At 32.6% G+C, this 14,834-nt stretch overlaps 1 long non-coding RNA gene across 1 annotated transcript; it reads right to left on the reverse strand.

Moving 5' to 3' along the window:
• Positions 1-11,792: 11,792 nt before the first annotated feature.
• Positions 11,793-13,157, reverse strand: LOC127842662 (uncharacterized). The gene is made up of 3 exons (XR_008031815.1): positions 13,134-13,157; positions 12,583-12,716; positions 11,793-12,017 (listed from the first exon to the last, which is right to left on the reverse strand). It is a non-coding gene; the product is annotated as an uncharacterized LOC127842662 (long non-coding RNA).
• Positions 13,158-14,834: the final 1,677 nt, after the last annotated feature.

Genomic DNA, 14,834 nt, shown 5'->3' on the forward strand with positions numbered 1-14,834 from the left:
TTCATTTTTATTTAGTCTAAAGCATAACAATATAATCAATGGTGGTGGTACCGAGACATCTGAAGTTTATCACAAAAGCGGACATTAGATGTCCTTTTAACCCATTCATGCCTAGCGTCCTGAAAAAAGGACATTGCAAACAGCGTAGACCCAGATGAGACGCCGCATAATGCGGCGTCTCATCTGGGTCTGCGCTGTTTGCTTAAAGAAATTTCTGTAAGAAATATTCTAAATATAGAAAAAAAATATACCAGACACCCCTACTTTTGGAAATAAATTGATCCAATTTAGAAGGATGGGAGAGTCCACTAGGCATAAATCGGTTAAACATCGCATGATTGGCAGATAGTTATACATTAGAGGTACAGAACGTGCTTGGCGTGGGACTTATCTATGGCCAGGGTCAACTAAGGTCATGATGAGATTCCAGATAACTGAGTTTGTCTTTGTAAATATACTTTATGAAGAACATAGCGGTTTGTTGCGCAGAGCTTTTATTTGTCAGTGATTTTTTTCATAATGTGTTGCGCTTTTTTAGCATGAATTTAGTAACCGTTTTTTTAAGGTAAAATAAATGTACGTGAAATATTCTATTTTTAAATTTGCATTAGTCAAATCAGTTTTAAAACAACATTTTGAACATTATTGTATGTTAACAAATACAGCGATTAATATATATAACGCCAAATTATATAATTTATTGTGATGGCTTTGGTGTTCAAACGCGGCTTTTAAATTCAGGATTATTGAAACTCCGTGATCATTATCAGGAGAGAAATTATGGTTTACCTTCCGCTAGTGTAATTATTTCAGGTAAGTGACCAATTGCCTTCACTACTGTTCATATACAAAATACCATATTAGACGTATGGCAATCAACATAAAACATGGTTCAAACGGATGTTACCGCCTAGGTTTGTGTCATGATATTTAAAAGGTTTAATTTCCCAAGCTTTGCGTTGACAGTTCCAAGATATCAGCTTGAATCGTTTAACTAGTGTTTTGCGTCCTATTATATTGCCTTTATCGTCCAAATTTATAGGATGACGGTAACAAGAATTACTGATATTTATGATGTTGCATTATTAGTTGTTCGCTTGCGGACAACTAATGTTAGTAGGGTGAGTTGCAAGTCGGTCTGCTTTTCACTAGGCTAAGAACGATAACCACCGCATCTGCATCTACTTCACCACTGATACACTGCAGACAGTGAGTGTGTGTATGTAATCAATAATGTTTTACAGCTTGATTAATGTCAAATAAGTGGTTACCCAGATTAGCCTGTGCAAACTGATTAGCCTGTGCAATGCGCACAAGTTAATCAAGAATGACACTTTCTGATTGTATTGTGTTTTTTGTTAAAAGAGAGTCTCTGGTACTGGGATCACATTTAATGCATATGCATTAAGCCCTGTTTTCCCAAAATGAAACTTAAATTATCTTTGCTATGAATGATTTGAAAAAAAAAAGTGATAATAACTTCTAAGTAACCAGGCTGACAAGGCAAATAAACAAAAACACTTTTAAATCAAATAAACAACCAATGATTTCTAAATTTTTACCTTGTGGCATTTTTTAGTAAACATCTAAAAGGGACCTTCTCACAGTTTGTTATTAAATGCTTAAAATGTATACATGTAAATATTGAATCTTTAAAGCTCCATTAAAAACAAAAAACAATAGTAAAATTAAAGAAACGAAAAAAGTTACCCTCAATTGGGCTCGAACCACTGACCCCTTGTAAAAAGATGTATCGTTTAGACGACTCGGCCATCCGTGCTCATACAATGAGAGATGTATTTTATACCTTATATAAGCAATCCTCGTGGTATGAAAAAATGTAACGACATTAACAGAACTTTCCAAATTATTAAATCGTTTAATTTTGTCAATTTATTAAAACGTTAAAAGGTCCCTTTGATGTCTTCAGACTTGCAAATTGAATGAGTTCAATACAAACTCAATTTCAAAAGTTGGTTACAGTTGTGCTAAAAAAAGGCTAACTAGCTTTTACAAAGCTTGAAACAACTAAATACAATTAAACATAGGATACAAATTGGCGACTGTGGATCAATTAGGACTAGGAAAAAAATCAATTCCGGCCTACAACAAGACATAATGCATTAAAAGTATGTCATGTCGGCAAACTTGTTGCTCAATAATTAAAAAAAAATAGATAAAGTATAACATTCACATAACAAAACATGTACATGATTCTAGGCTTGTTATTCTTCAGCAAGGCAACTAAAATTCTAAAGATGGTTGCCAGTGCAGCAACCAATTGCGAAAAAAGAGACATATTGTTGTAATTGTGGCTAAGTTATCTCTATAACATAAATATGAGGATAAACGTGCACACACATCTCGACCTGTGCTTTAAGACACACTTTTTATAAATTTAAATGGGTTGTGTTCATTTTAAACTTGCGATATAAAAATCTATAACATAATTTTGAAAACTGAGTTGCGTCTAAGATTATGCAATAGCAAACAACGTCAGTGCCTTCAGCGCTTTGATTATTATATTGGGACAGTAAATGCACATTTTTTTTATAGTTTACACCGGTCTAAACTGTGTTTAAGGATTGGAAGTTTAACAGATATATGTTTGCATATCAGAAGAAACAATCATACTGGTAGTTAAATGTGTTGTCAACGAGTCAGTAGCTGGTTCAATCTATCTGGTAATACATGTATACATGTACACTGAAGTGGTGTGATCGGATTGATGCAGCTGTTTGTCTTTTATGGCAGCCAAGCGTTCATTGCGAATTGTCGTTGTCATTCTTCAATGTCGGCTCTGTCTATCATAGCGAAGCATAATTGGAAATTCGTTGAATTGTTCACCAACGTGAGCTTGGTTTAGATCGAGAAATATAGTGTCACCACAATTTGACCGTCATGAGACATATACATGTTACCCTACTGTTGTATCAGAGTCTTCAAATTCTCTGATGAGTTTCAGTTTGGATTTCGGAGTCAATTAACTTGGGAATTTATCAATACCAGTGTATATGGAACTTCTCTTAACAATGAGGTATGCTACTTATTTCAAATTCATGAATTATAAATCGCTAGAACAATAAATCACAAGTGTCAGTTGATCATATGCCATAAACTTATATCTGTATTTCTGTAAAAATAAAATCAACTGAACATTGTTTATATATTATGTTTAAACTTCATTTAACAAACCTACCTTAAATTCCAAAAACATGTGCAAATTATGTGGTAAATCTTTTACCCTCATACGTTTATTATAAACAAATATGTATGTTCAAAGAAAAGGTTTTAGAAGCATGTTTTTCACATATTTATTTATTTAGTATATGTCTTTTTTATTTATTGATTCATTTATATATGCATTATTCTTTTATTTATTTTTATTTATTTTTATGTTCTGGTTATGATATTGAGTTTATACGGGCGGTTGAACGAAAGGCATCAAACAGGTGATTTCCGTCCAATATATTTAGTTTGCATAGAACAATTTTAAAGGAACTTGATATTGTACTCGTACATAGTAAATTTGCTTTGGGTCGTATGTTACACCAGTCGGGTGAAGGTTACGGTCACTGCTGCGAAAAAAGAAGAAAAGCGGCTTCTGTTTTATAATATGTGTTTTGATACAGTAATTGCTATTTAATTGTGTACTTATGCAAATTACTAAAAAAAAAACATGACAACGCCATTAAACCAAGTATGCATCTTTTAACATATGTATTGTATTTAATTTAAATAATCCATGTGCAATTTAATTTTTAAATACTTATTTCACGAACAAATATAGTATAAATGTGCATAGCATATACAATAACAACTGAGTCAAATTTTTCCAAAAAAGAATAAGAACGAAAGATCAAGATCTTATAGGGTACTTCTCCGTACGCAGTAATTGCAACTAGTGTGTAACATTTAGGTAGCGGACATGTTTTTAACAATACAATATATCAAACAGAGTTTAGCAATTTGCGTAGATGTATGTAAAATAGAAAGAAAGAGTAGGTGAATCATGGTAGATGAGATAGATGTGAAGACACATCAGACAGAAGAAACGACAAGGCGAAACTTTGCAATTGAAAGTGCGGTCTGCAAGTAATCTCCATACCCACTCAATTTCAGCAAATTAACCTCAATTCAAACTACATTCTTCTTGCTAGCAATCTTCACAAATAATGTCTGTGAAGTATCTCCATCCATACTTATATTATCGAGCGAAATATTTTTCTATTTTTAGTAACACTAAACGTAAGATTAACCAGACTGGCCTTAAATGCAAGCTCAAGTTTGGTATGCAGGTTAACTACCCAAGCACACAATTTATTATTTCCGTATAACACATCCTTCAAAACTATGAGTAGAAACGGGTGTTCTATTATAGTAACAGTGACCTTGACCGACTAATAAGAACCAGAATCCCAAGCTGGGTCTCCATACAAGCTTGCTGAATTCAAAGTGTCATTCACGTCGGTTAATGCAAACTAAAGCTATTAATAGAAAACCAATTACTAGTATTAAAGACCAGACAAAATGAAATTGGAAATTGTTGGATAATTCAAGGGAATTCACAAGTGTTTCGTAAAGGTGTACTGGTTTTAAAACATGGATGAGATTATACACCCACACCAAGTTGCACGATGATCCGTTGTTAATTTTTGAAGAATTAAACGGCATTTATTCAAATGTGCGATCGGGCTTGTTATCGAACTTGGCCGAGAAATTCTATCCTTAAACATTATTAGTTGTATTTAAGACCACTTGGCGCCTCCAATCAACGGCCCTTCCGCAACGAATGTTACATATTACACCCTTTTTAACGAGCGAATAAGTATAGTCTCCGCTCAAGAAATTTAAGTAGTTTGGATAGATTAATTGTTTGCGCGTAGGTAGTTTATATGCACACCTATAAGCACTATAATAATTATGTACATAAGTGTTAAAGAATTAGATAACGTTTACAACATCGCACTGTGGCGTTTCAATACCTCATGTAAATTTAACTTCAAAATAGCATACATATCATGGCACACATAGCGTACATCAAGTGTTTTGTATTTCAATTGTAATTTACAATATTTAAATAATGTTAAATTTGCAGCGAGTTTCGAGTTAAATATAGGTGAATAACATTTGCATTCACTACGTTTCTAGTGGTATTAAATAGAAGAAAACCGATAAAGTGTAAGACTTTGAATTTTACGTTAGTGTAATACTACCACAAAACAAAACGACATCAAAAGCAAATATCGATTGTGTTTTTTTAACAAAACACGAAACCTATAAAAACAAACCTCTCAAATAAAGCTGTTTAAAGTAATACAACAGGGAATCCAATTCACAAAGAATTTACATATCAAATGTGGTTCGTTTAATGCGCAATTAAGGTCTTCCGATGAAACGTCCAATGTGATTGGAAAATAAATGGCAAACGACGCTTGTCCGGAGAAACGTCTTCTTTCATCGGGTCATTTGTGGTACTTTATTAACATTGAACGATTATGCTGGGTAAAACTCAGATCTCTTGTTCAGATGTATTAATTGGCTCTCGCACTAAAAACATCAGCAAAAACGGATGTTGAATATTCTAACTGACATTCTGGGCTTGTCTTCGACAAAATCAATGGGTGTTCCCAACAAGGATAATATCATTATTGTATTGAATGCAGAGGTCAATAAATTTGTCCTTCACGCTTTTAAATTAATCAATACAGATAGTTATCATTCAATAAACTTTCAGTTAGTTATAGATGTCCATGTGATTTCTTTAAAAGCTTAGGTCACCAGGAATACAATTGGAAAAAAGATGAAAATTGACATTTAAAAGCTCTGATACGGCTCAAAAATGAAAACATATAGCACGATACGCATTTTATACCATATTGTGTAAAGGAACTGTATAAATTCTTGAGAGCCATCTTGAAAAGTAATAAAACAAATTGCATATCAACAATCATGTTGGATTTAATTAGCAAGCCAATTGTATGATTGTTTGAAAAAATGCTAGAAAGGCTAAGTACTTTTGTTTTAATTTGGAATTGTAAATTAACTTACCGCTGCGACCGCTGACTATCTGAAATGTCGGCCTGAATTATACTGGTGGAAACATAAGTATGGACGCACTTTATTAGAAGTCTGTTTATGTTATTTATTTTGGATAAACGTGCAAATGGTTTATAGAGCCGTGTGTAAATGGGATTTGGATCTAATATAGCAAAACAAAAACGAAACTGAAGAAAAGTTCAATATACGTCCTATTGTCAAACACGATTTTGGAAGCCACTTGTTCACAATTCAGAAATAGAAATCATAGATTTCAAAAACAGAATGCGTGCATTATAATGAACCAATAAAATAGCACTCCTTACTAAGGAAAATGTTTAAAAAATATGTTCTTTTGTTTCTAAACCGTAATTGAAATCGGAATTACAATAATGAGTGTGTATCGTTTTGATTAACAATACAGAAAACCGCCCAGTACCGACAAAACGTTTAATCTAAAATTTCGAAATCTTGAATGGAGTACTGGTAGTGTGTGAGCATTTATTTCCAGAGATCCAGGCTTGGAACCCAAGGGCAGGCTTTTGTGTGAGTCTTTGCTTGTTCCGTGTAATTAAAAAAATTCAAAACTATTGCAAATGATACAGTTTTTATCGTCATTTTATTTTATGACATTTTTAATACTCAAATCTATTCGCGAGTCCATTTACCTATATGACGAATCGTTATATTAACATTTGATTTATATTTATTGTGTCCCTTCCAATTTCACTTGTCTCGAGATATTAGCTAAGAAAATTAATCTAAACAACTATTATCGAGCTTTTTTGTTATAATACATGACGCACTGTAGTAATACGATTAATAAATACGCTAATATTTTGAACAGAAGCTGCTATACGACACAATCTTCAATGCGTAAGTACCACGAATCTAGTAATATGTAAGTTAACTTTTCTTCTCATTAATTGTTACAATTTCGCAACATACAGGCGCATAGTGTATACGTTATTTAGTTTTCGTAAATGGTATTTGAAGCTTAACATTCTACATAGTTGTGTAAACAATATGTCATTGTGTTATTTTGAAATAAGGCATCGACATTACTTGAAGAAATCAATTTCCTTTTCATTGTGCAGGTTCATATAAACGTGTACGCTTGTTTATTAACAAAAGAATTAAGTAAGTATTGCAAACATAAACGAATCATCAATATTTAGTGATAGACATGTATTGGCCACGCTCTGTAAAATCCGGACATGATGCATTCCAGAAAAGTCTGGTCCCAGATTAGCTTGGGCAGACCGCATAGTCTAATCAGGGACGATTTTCACTTTAATGGAATGTTTCGTGTCATGGCAGTCTATTCCAAATGAAAATCCAGTTCAGGGGGCCGTTTCATCAATAATTACGTATTTTTATACGATCGTAAATTATGTATCGAGATTAATGTAGTCGTTTACGATTTTACATAAACTCCGTTTCATCAACGAAATCGTAAATGCAATATACATAAAATACGCCTACTTAAATATACGTATTTTGTAACCGAAAAAAATAGTGACACAGTCTGAAAAATTGCATGACGTAATTTTCGCGCGTTCTGTCAGCTAAGGAAAATATCGCACAAAAACATACTCCTATAAATATGAGGTCGATTTACGACTTATTATTTGGACTAACAAAAACAAAGCTAGTTGTGAATCGAAACAAAAACAAACATTGGAAAACGTCGTGTAGATCGGTATGGAAGGCTAACGATTGCTGTTTGGCCGACACTCTCCTTCCGTTACTAAACGCAAACAGAATGGATGGAGACGGTTGAAATGTGAGTTGAGAACTTGTTTGTCATGAATGAAGACAGCTGAAATAATTCGCGTTCAGGATAAATCTGAACGCGAATTATTTCAGCCAAGTGTCTGCCAAAGCAAAAATCATCAAAAGACTCTAAAGCGGTAATTGATATTGACAAGAATGAAGATTATTTTTTGCTTATTCTTTATCCACAAATAAAAATATATTGGCTAGATTAATTGTTTGTTCTGTCTATGCAGAAATGCGACTGTGGTGTAGATCAATTAACAGTTTAATAATTTAATATAGACCAATCGGAATTCCGGCTGACAATAACAAGACATCATGGATTGAAAGTTTGTCATGTCAGCATTTTTGTGGTCAATTATCAAATATTTTATTTCAATAAGGTATTAGATTCACATGACACAACATGTTTATTAATAACAAATGTCTTATCATTGAGAATGCTATTTGTTTGTCTATTATATAGATGATATTTGTTGGATTCGGTGGATTATCGTTTTTAATTCACAAGTGATCATAGACAATTATATTTTCACAAGTGGCGCAGCCACGAGTGAAAATATATATTTTCTATGATCACGAGTGAATTAAAATCGATATTCCACCGAATCCAACAAATTTTCTTTTTATTTTATGCTTTTTTCGCAGTTTATATACATTGTTAAAGAGTTGTACTTAAGAATGTCGTTAGGACTATGTTGTCATTTTGTCAAATACATGACGTCATTTCACAGTAAACAGTGAAAATTATCGATAATTCTCACTGATAATTTTCATTGTTTGAAACAGTGAAATTATCAGTTTTAATCCACCGATATTTCTCTATAAACCACCGGAAAGCATTAAATAAATATCATTGTCCACAATAATTTATTATAGTGTTGATTCACAAGATGTAAATAATCAACATTGATTTATATTGCTTTCTCTGCAAAACTGTTACATGTAAAGATCACAAATGCAGTTTTCATTTCTTTGTTTTTCCAGAAAACAAAATGTTATTACTGGCTGAAGGACCAAAATTGAATGGACAGAGAACACGGTTGTCAAAACTCAAACAGAAGTTGTGTCACTCAGCTACGTTAAAACATAAAACTGAAGGCAGAAGCAACAAATAGTAATTATTAGTTTTTTTCTATAGATTATAGTAAAGCTTACTGCTAATTATTTCCTACAATTAAAATGTAACATTTTATGTTTTCAATTTTTAGCTGGGCTGTTTTCGGAGAAAACCCAAGGTAGTGTCATAACCAGCGTGTCTTGTCGTCCGCGTCATGCTCAAACCTCAACATTTTGTCAATGTATTGAACTTTGGCCATAAAATCAAAGTGCTTCCACCTATAACTTTGAAACTTCATATGCAGCTCCACCTTGATGAGTTCTACAAGCCTCGCCCATATTTGGGTCACTAGGTCAAAGGTGAAGGTCACTGTGACCTTAAAATAATTCTGACAAGCTTTTATTCGTTAAAAAATGCGCCCGCAGCGGAGTGTTCACACCTGTTTTGCGGTGCTCTTGTTTTTCATTGTACTCTGTTTTATGGTGATAAAGTATTGCTGCATTTTTTCATTTAACTTTATTAATGGTAAGCTATTTACCAGGGTATGAACTTGTGTGTCAAGGTATTTTTTATTTAATTCTTTCGACATCAATGTACTTAAAAAAGAAATTGGAATGTAGAGCATTAGTGTCACACACAAATGATGAGTTTAAATTCAGAAAGCTAGGTTAATTTTGCAATACAAAAACCAACTTTCAGAGACAAAACCAAGTCGTGTAGGCATGCTAACTTATTATGACCATAGTGTCATATGTTGTGTATTTAATATTTAGTTCTGTTAAATGTATAAACTAGTAAATTTATCTGCTTGCAGCAACATGTGAAGAATGAAGCAACAGCGTAACTTAAACTCGGGAGGAGATGTTGATGGCGTCAAGGGAAAGATATGCCATTCAGAGGGACATAAGCAATAATCATGAGGAACTGGTTTTTCTTTTTAAAAAAATGAAATTTTAAATTGCTCAATTGTTTCTGGAACTTTTAATTGATTTTACATGTGATGGTGTTCAGTGAGTCTTTGAAACTTATTATTACACATAATATCATGTAAGATATAAATTGTCATATGAATTATAATACCATGCCCAGTTAATATATTGTACTTCCTGATTAATAATAAATATTTGTGAATGTTCTTTGTGTTTTATTCATTGAAAACTAGTCATAGCAACTGTTATCAAATACCATAAACATTATTATGATAAACATTTCAATAAAAATAGAAAAAATGCACAGGTAAACAACATATTTTAACGGTAGATGACTAAATAATTGAACAGAGAATCATAAAGGGGTAAAAGTGAGTAAATACATTCGGAAACAATCTAATATACTGGAAAACTTCTTTTTTTTCATGACAATAATATCTTTATTTATAGACAGCACACTTATTATAATAAAGTACCGATACATTTACAAGCCCACTTTTTATGCCCCCCTTCAAAGAAAAAGGGGTATATTGTTTTGCTTGGGTGGTCTGTCCACCAGATGTTTTCCGGATGATAGATAACTCAAGAAAGCTTAGGCCTAGGATCATGAAACTTCATAGGTAGATTAATCATGACTGGCGGATGACCCTTATTGATTGTCAGGTCACTAGGTCAATGGTCAAGGTCACAGAGAGTTGAAACAGTAAAATGTTTTCCAGATGATAAATTAAGAATGCTTACGCCTAGGATCATGAAACTTCATAGGTACATTGATCATGACTTGCAGATGACCCCTATTGATTTTCAGGTCACTAGGTCAAATGTCAAGGTCACGGTGACTCGAAATAGTAAAATGGTTTCCGGATGGTAACTCAAGAATGCTAACAGCTAGGATTATGAAACTTTATAGGTACATTGATCATGTTCAGTGACAAAAAACGTATTCACACAATGACTGCCACTACAACTGACAGCCCATATGGGGGGCATGCATGTTTTACTAACAGCCCTTGTTTTAATGTGGCTTTGAGAATGTTCATTACAGACAACACCTTTTAGAGCAAAAGTCAGTGGGTAAAATATCACTTGAAAAATTGTTAATGGGGAAAAGTACCTTGAGTATATGATCTTTTCTGGAGCTCAGATAACTGTTCAATATTCAAGGGACCTTTTCCAGTTTTGGTAAATTGACTAAATTAAAAAAAATAAGTTTAAGATTCGCAAACTTTTGATGTAGTTATGATATTTGTGAGTAAACAGTAATACTGAACATTTACCATGCTCTAAAATATCCATTATATGCATCTTTTGACGATTTAAAAACTATAAAATTTTAAAGCGTTGCAACTAACTGCTGCAACACTCGACGATTGAATAATTTGTAGAGTTCTGTTGTTGTCGTTACATTTTGTGACACGATGAGGATTGCTTATATAAAGTGTAAAATACATCACTCATTGTATCAACACGGACGGACAAGTGGTCTTAGTGTGAGGCTTTTACTTCAGGGCTCAGTGGTTTGAGCCCTGTAGGAGTTACTTTTCATCTTTCTTTAATTGTATTCTTTTTTTACTGGAGCTTTTTAGATCCAGTGTTTACATGTATCAATATAAAAGCGTTTAATGAAAAACTTAAATATCTGCCAAAATTTAGGAAAAGTTCCCTTTAAAATAAATATTAAATCAAGCACATGGTAATATCTAACACATAACGTTTTTATTGGTCCTCAGAACATTGGCATTTTTTTCTTTCACAAACCTATAACCTTGAAGTAAATATTAGACAAATTATGCATACACAATTATAAAACATACAAACATCAGCTGTTGTAACTATTGTGTCTAGACGACCAGGAATACCAATCCTTCCAAATCAGCTATGACACAACTTTACGCCATTTGGCTGAGAAGTGTAGCTCTGCCTATTCAGAGAAGACTCAAGCCATCTATATCACTTTATAACATTTATTACTATAATTTTTTAACATTTTTTTATGAAACAGTTTCATCAGCTGGTGCCTCTTATCACATGCTGCTCGATGTACTGGTGTGTTGTTCATAACTTCCGGTTCCATCACGTTTCCAACCAATTCATCTATCAGTGGAACGTTTGAATCCAGACACAGGTTATGCAGGGGCATGTACACAGTTGATATTTCACAGCACTTATTGGACTTGAAAGGCCAACATCCACCAGTGGCATGCAGATATCTAAACAAATATCAAAAGTATTTCTTTAACATAGACATTTGTCTAAGTGACTAAATTGTCCTGATACCATTGACATTAATTTAATTTCAATATTAATTATATATAATATATAGCCTAATAAACACTTTATTTGTGCCTGTATTCACTCTTAATGCACAATATCATTTAAATGCACTAGTAAACAATATTTCATACATAGAGTCTGAGGACAAGCAAAATGAAATTTTAAGATTTAAAATAAAATGAATAAAACATCAGTTTATTTAAACAGACTTTTTTTGATGAAACATCATATTCATACATGCAAACAACCCTCAGTTATAATAAAAGTTAATTTACATATAAATTCTAAAATTTGATAATTAAAGTTGTACGTTATCAAGCTTTAGAAGTTATGTTTGATTTAAGACACTGTGAGGCACAAGAAAGAGATTGGCACTAATACTTCATTTAAATACTGTGTGGTAAGTTGATCTCGCACTAATAAGACCTATATTTCACAACCTATATAATATGTTACCAATCTCGTGATTTCAACACTCCAAATGACCTTTCTACTACCCACCCTCTACATAGATGGTCATTGTAGGCCTGTTCCGCAGCATGGGAGGGATGAGGTTAAGGGGTCATCAGGTTAGTCCTTAACGGATACCCACTATCTCCCAGCAGATGACCCTCATCATTGGTGCTCAGATATTGCTGTAAATAGAAATATTTTATTGGGCAGATGCTTTGTCTTTGATAAAACAGCAGTCCACAGTTAATATTGTTAGATTAAGGTAGGAAAGCATCTCAATAAGTTTCACAAAACTATCCTAAGTATTATCAAATCACTATATTTTAGTTACCTAGATGAAATAATGTAACTTAAGACAATATTTAAAGATAATACTGATAGCTGCATTGGCTAACACATAAAAGTACAAAAGCTTGATCACAGAGTGCTAATGGTGCTTATTGTGGTAGTTAATGATTTTTGCGCATGTACGTAACAAATTATTATTAGATGTCAAAGATGATAAGCATTACGCTTATTTCAACCTTTTATGGTATTTATCTGCTTTATACTAAATTTAATGATAAGGTAATGAATCATAATACTGTATTTACATTTACCTCATGCTGGTGTCAGCAACAACCTGCACATTAATGGCATGGAATCCTTAGTAAACATCTCCCTTGGCAATATGCAATATGCCAAAATCTATAAAAAAAAAAAAGTTATTCATTAACATGAGAGTGCTCATCATTTCATGTTCACATTACCAACACAAAAGGGAGGAATGCAGAAAAGGAGTAAATAAATAAAAAAGCCCCATCAATATGCATGAAATAATTTTTTATATGGAGGGTGCATATTTATAGCACTGCAGAATTGAATTTGACAAATAAATAAATTGTAATAAAATGAAAACAATATAGAAATAATTAAGGTAATTGTTCTGCAATTATTCAAGACATCTACTTTACTCACGCTCGAGTGGTTATTCACAGCTTGGGTACTACTTACATGTACCCCTGGTACCATTAAGCATACTTGCATGTACCTCGGGTAAGGTTAATATACTTAAACGTACCCGGTCCTTATTAGACTGTACCCGAGTTGTATTCCTGCCCAAAATACGATGTGGTACGGTGCACTACAGATAAATGTAAAGCGATATTGTTTATCTAAATAAAACTTACCTTTTGAAAAAAATGCATCAACATGCTTTTTGACTATAAATTTCGATGATTTAAAGACTATTTGAGAAAAAAAATGACATTAATGTGAACATAATTTAAAAAAATTAAGCCTACAACAACCCATTTAGCATTTAATTTCCGGCTGTGTTAAAGTATATTAACTGTAACAGGGTAAGCTCTACATGACGTAAGTATACTTAAAGAGTACCCGGGGTACAGGTAAGTAGTATCCGAGCTGACAATGACCAATCGAACAACATTGTAATCAAATGAGAACAATATAGAAACAATTATGGTGATTTTTTTACAATTATTAAATACATGAGGTACCATCAGCATCTACTTAACTCACTACTCCTATAAATATGAGGTCGATTTACATCGACCTCATATCGTTTAACGTTATTTTGCAATAGCATCGTTCCGACATGAATTCATGTCGGAAGCTTTAACGGCATCAAATTCATATAACAGCACAGAATAATCATGCAATAAATTATTAAACATAAAATATAAACATTATTTTACTAATTGAATTAGAAAAATGTTTATACAAACTTACAAGTAATGATAGTCCAGACCTTAAAACACTACCACTGTTCAAATTCCATATTGTTGCCATATAGCACTGTGTAAATTGAAAGTTGCATAATGTTACCTCATTGGTCGGTTATAAATACATTGTTTCTCTATATATAGTATTCGATTTAGACGAAAATAATAATTTACGTGGAATGTCATATTAGTTTTCCATTTAAACTTTGATCTTGCTGTGTGTGTTTATGGACGTTATTAATTATGTTATACTTATTTTTGTAGTTCATTAAGAATTAGAACGTGTAGCCCTTTTTGTTAACTGTTTTAGCAAACGATTCGCGGCTTAATAAGACACTGAAAATAGTTAAAGCGACACTTTCATTTAAAGATTAAATGTGAACAATATTAAATGAAACCTTTTTTGGTATTAATATATTTTATTGACATGTTAACTTCGATACTTGAAAAGGTGTTTAGTCTTTAAAAATATGTCGCTGATATTGTTAATTTCAATAACTGTTAATATGCTTAATGTTGTATAAGAAATTGAATAGTTTCACTGAGTTGTATTCCCGCCTAAAATCCGATATCGTA

This window comes from Dreissena polymorpha, chromosome 8 (assembly GCF_020536995.1).
Source record: "Dreissena polymorpha isolate Duluth1 chromosome 8, UMN_Dpol_1.0, whole genome shotgun sequence".
NCBI lineage: Eukaryota > Metazoa > Mollusca > Bivalvia > Myida > Dreissenidae > Dreissena > Dreissena polymorpha.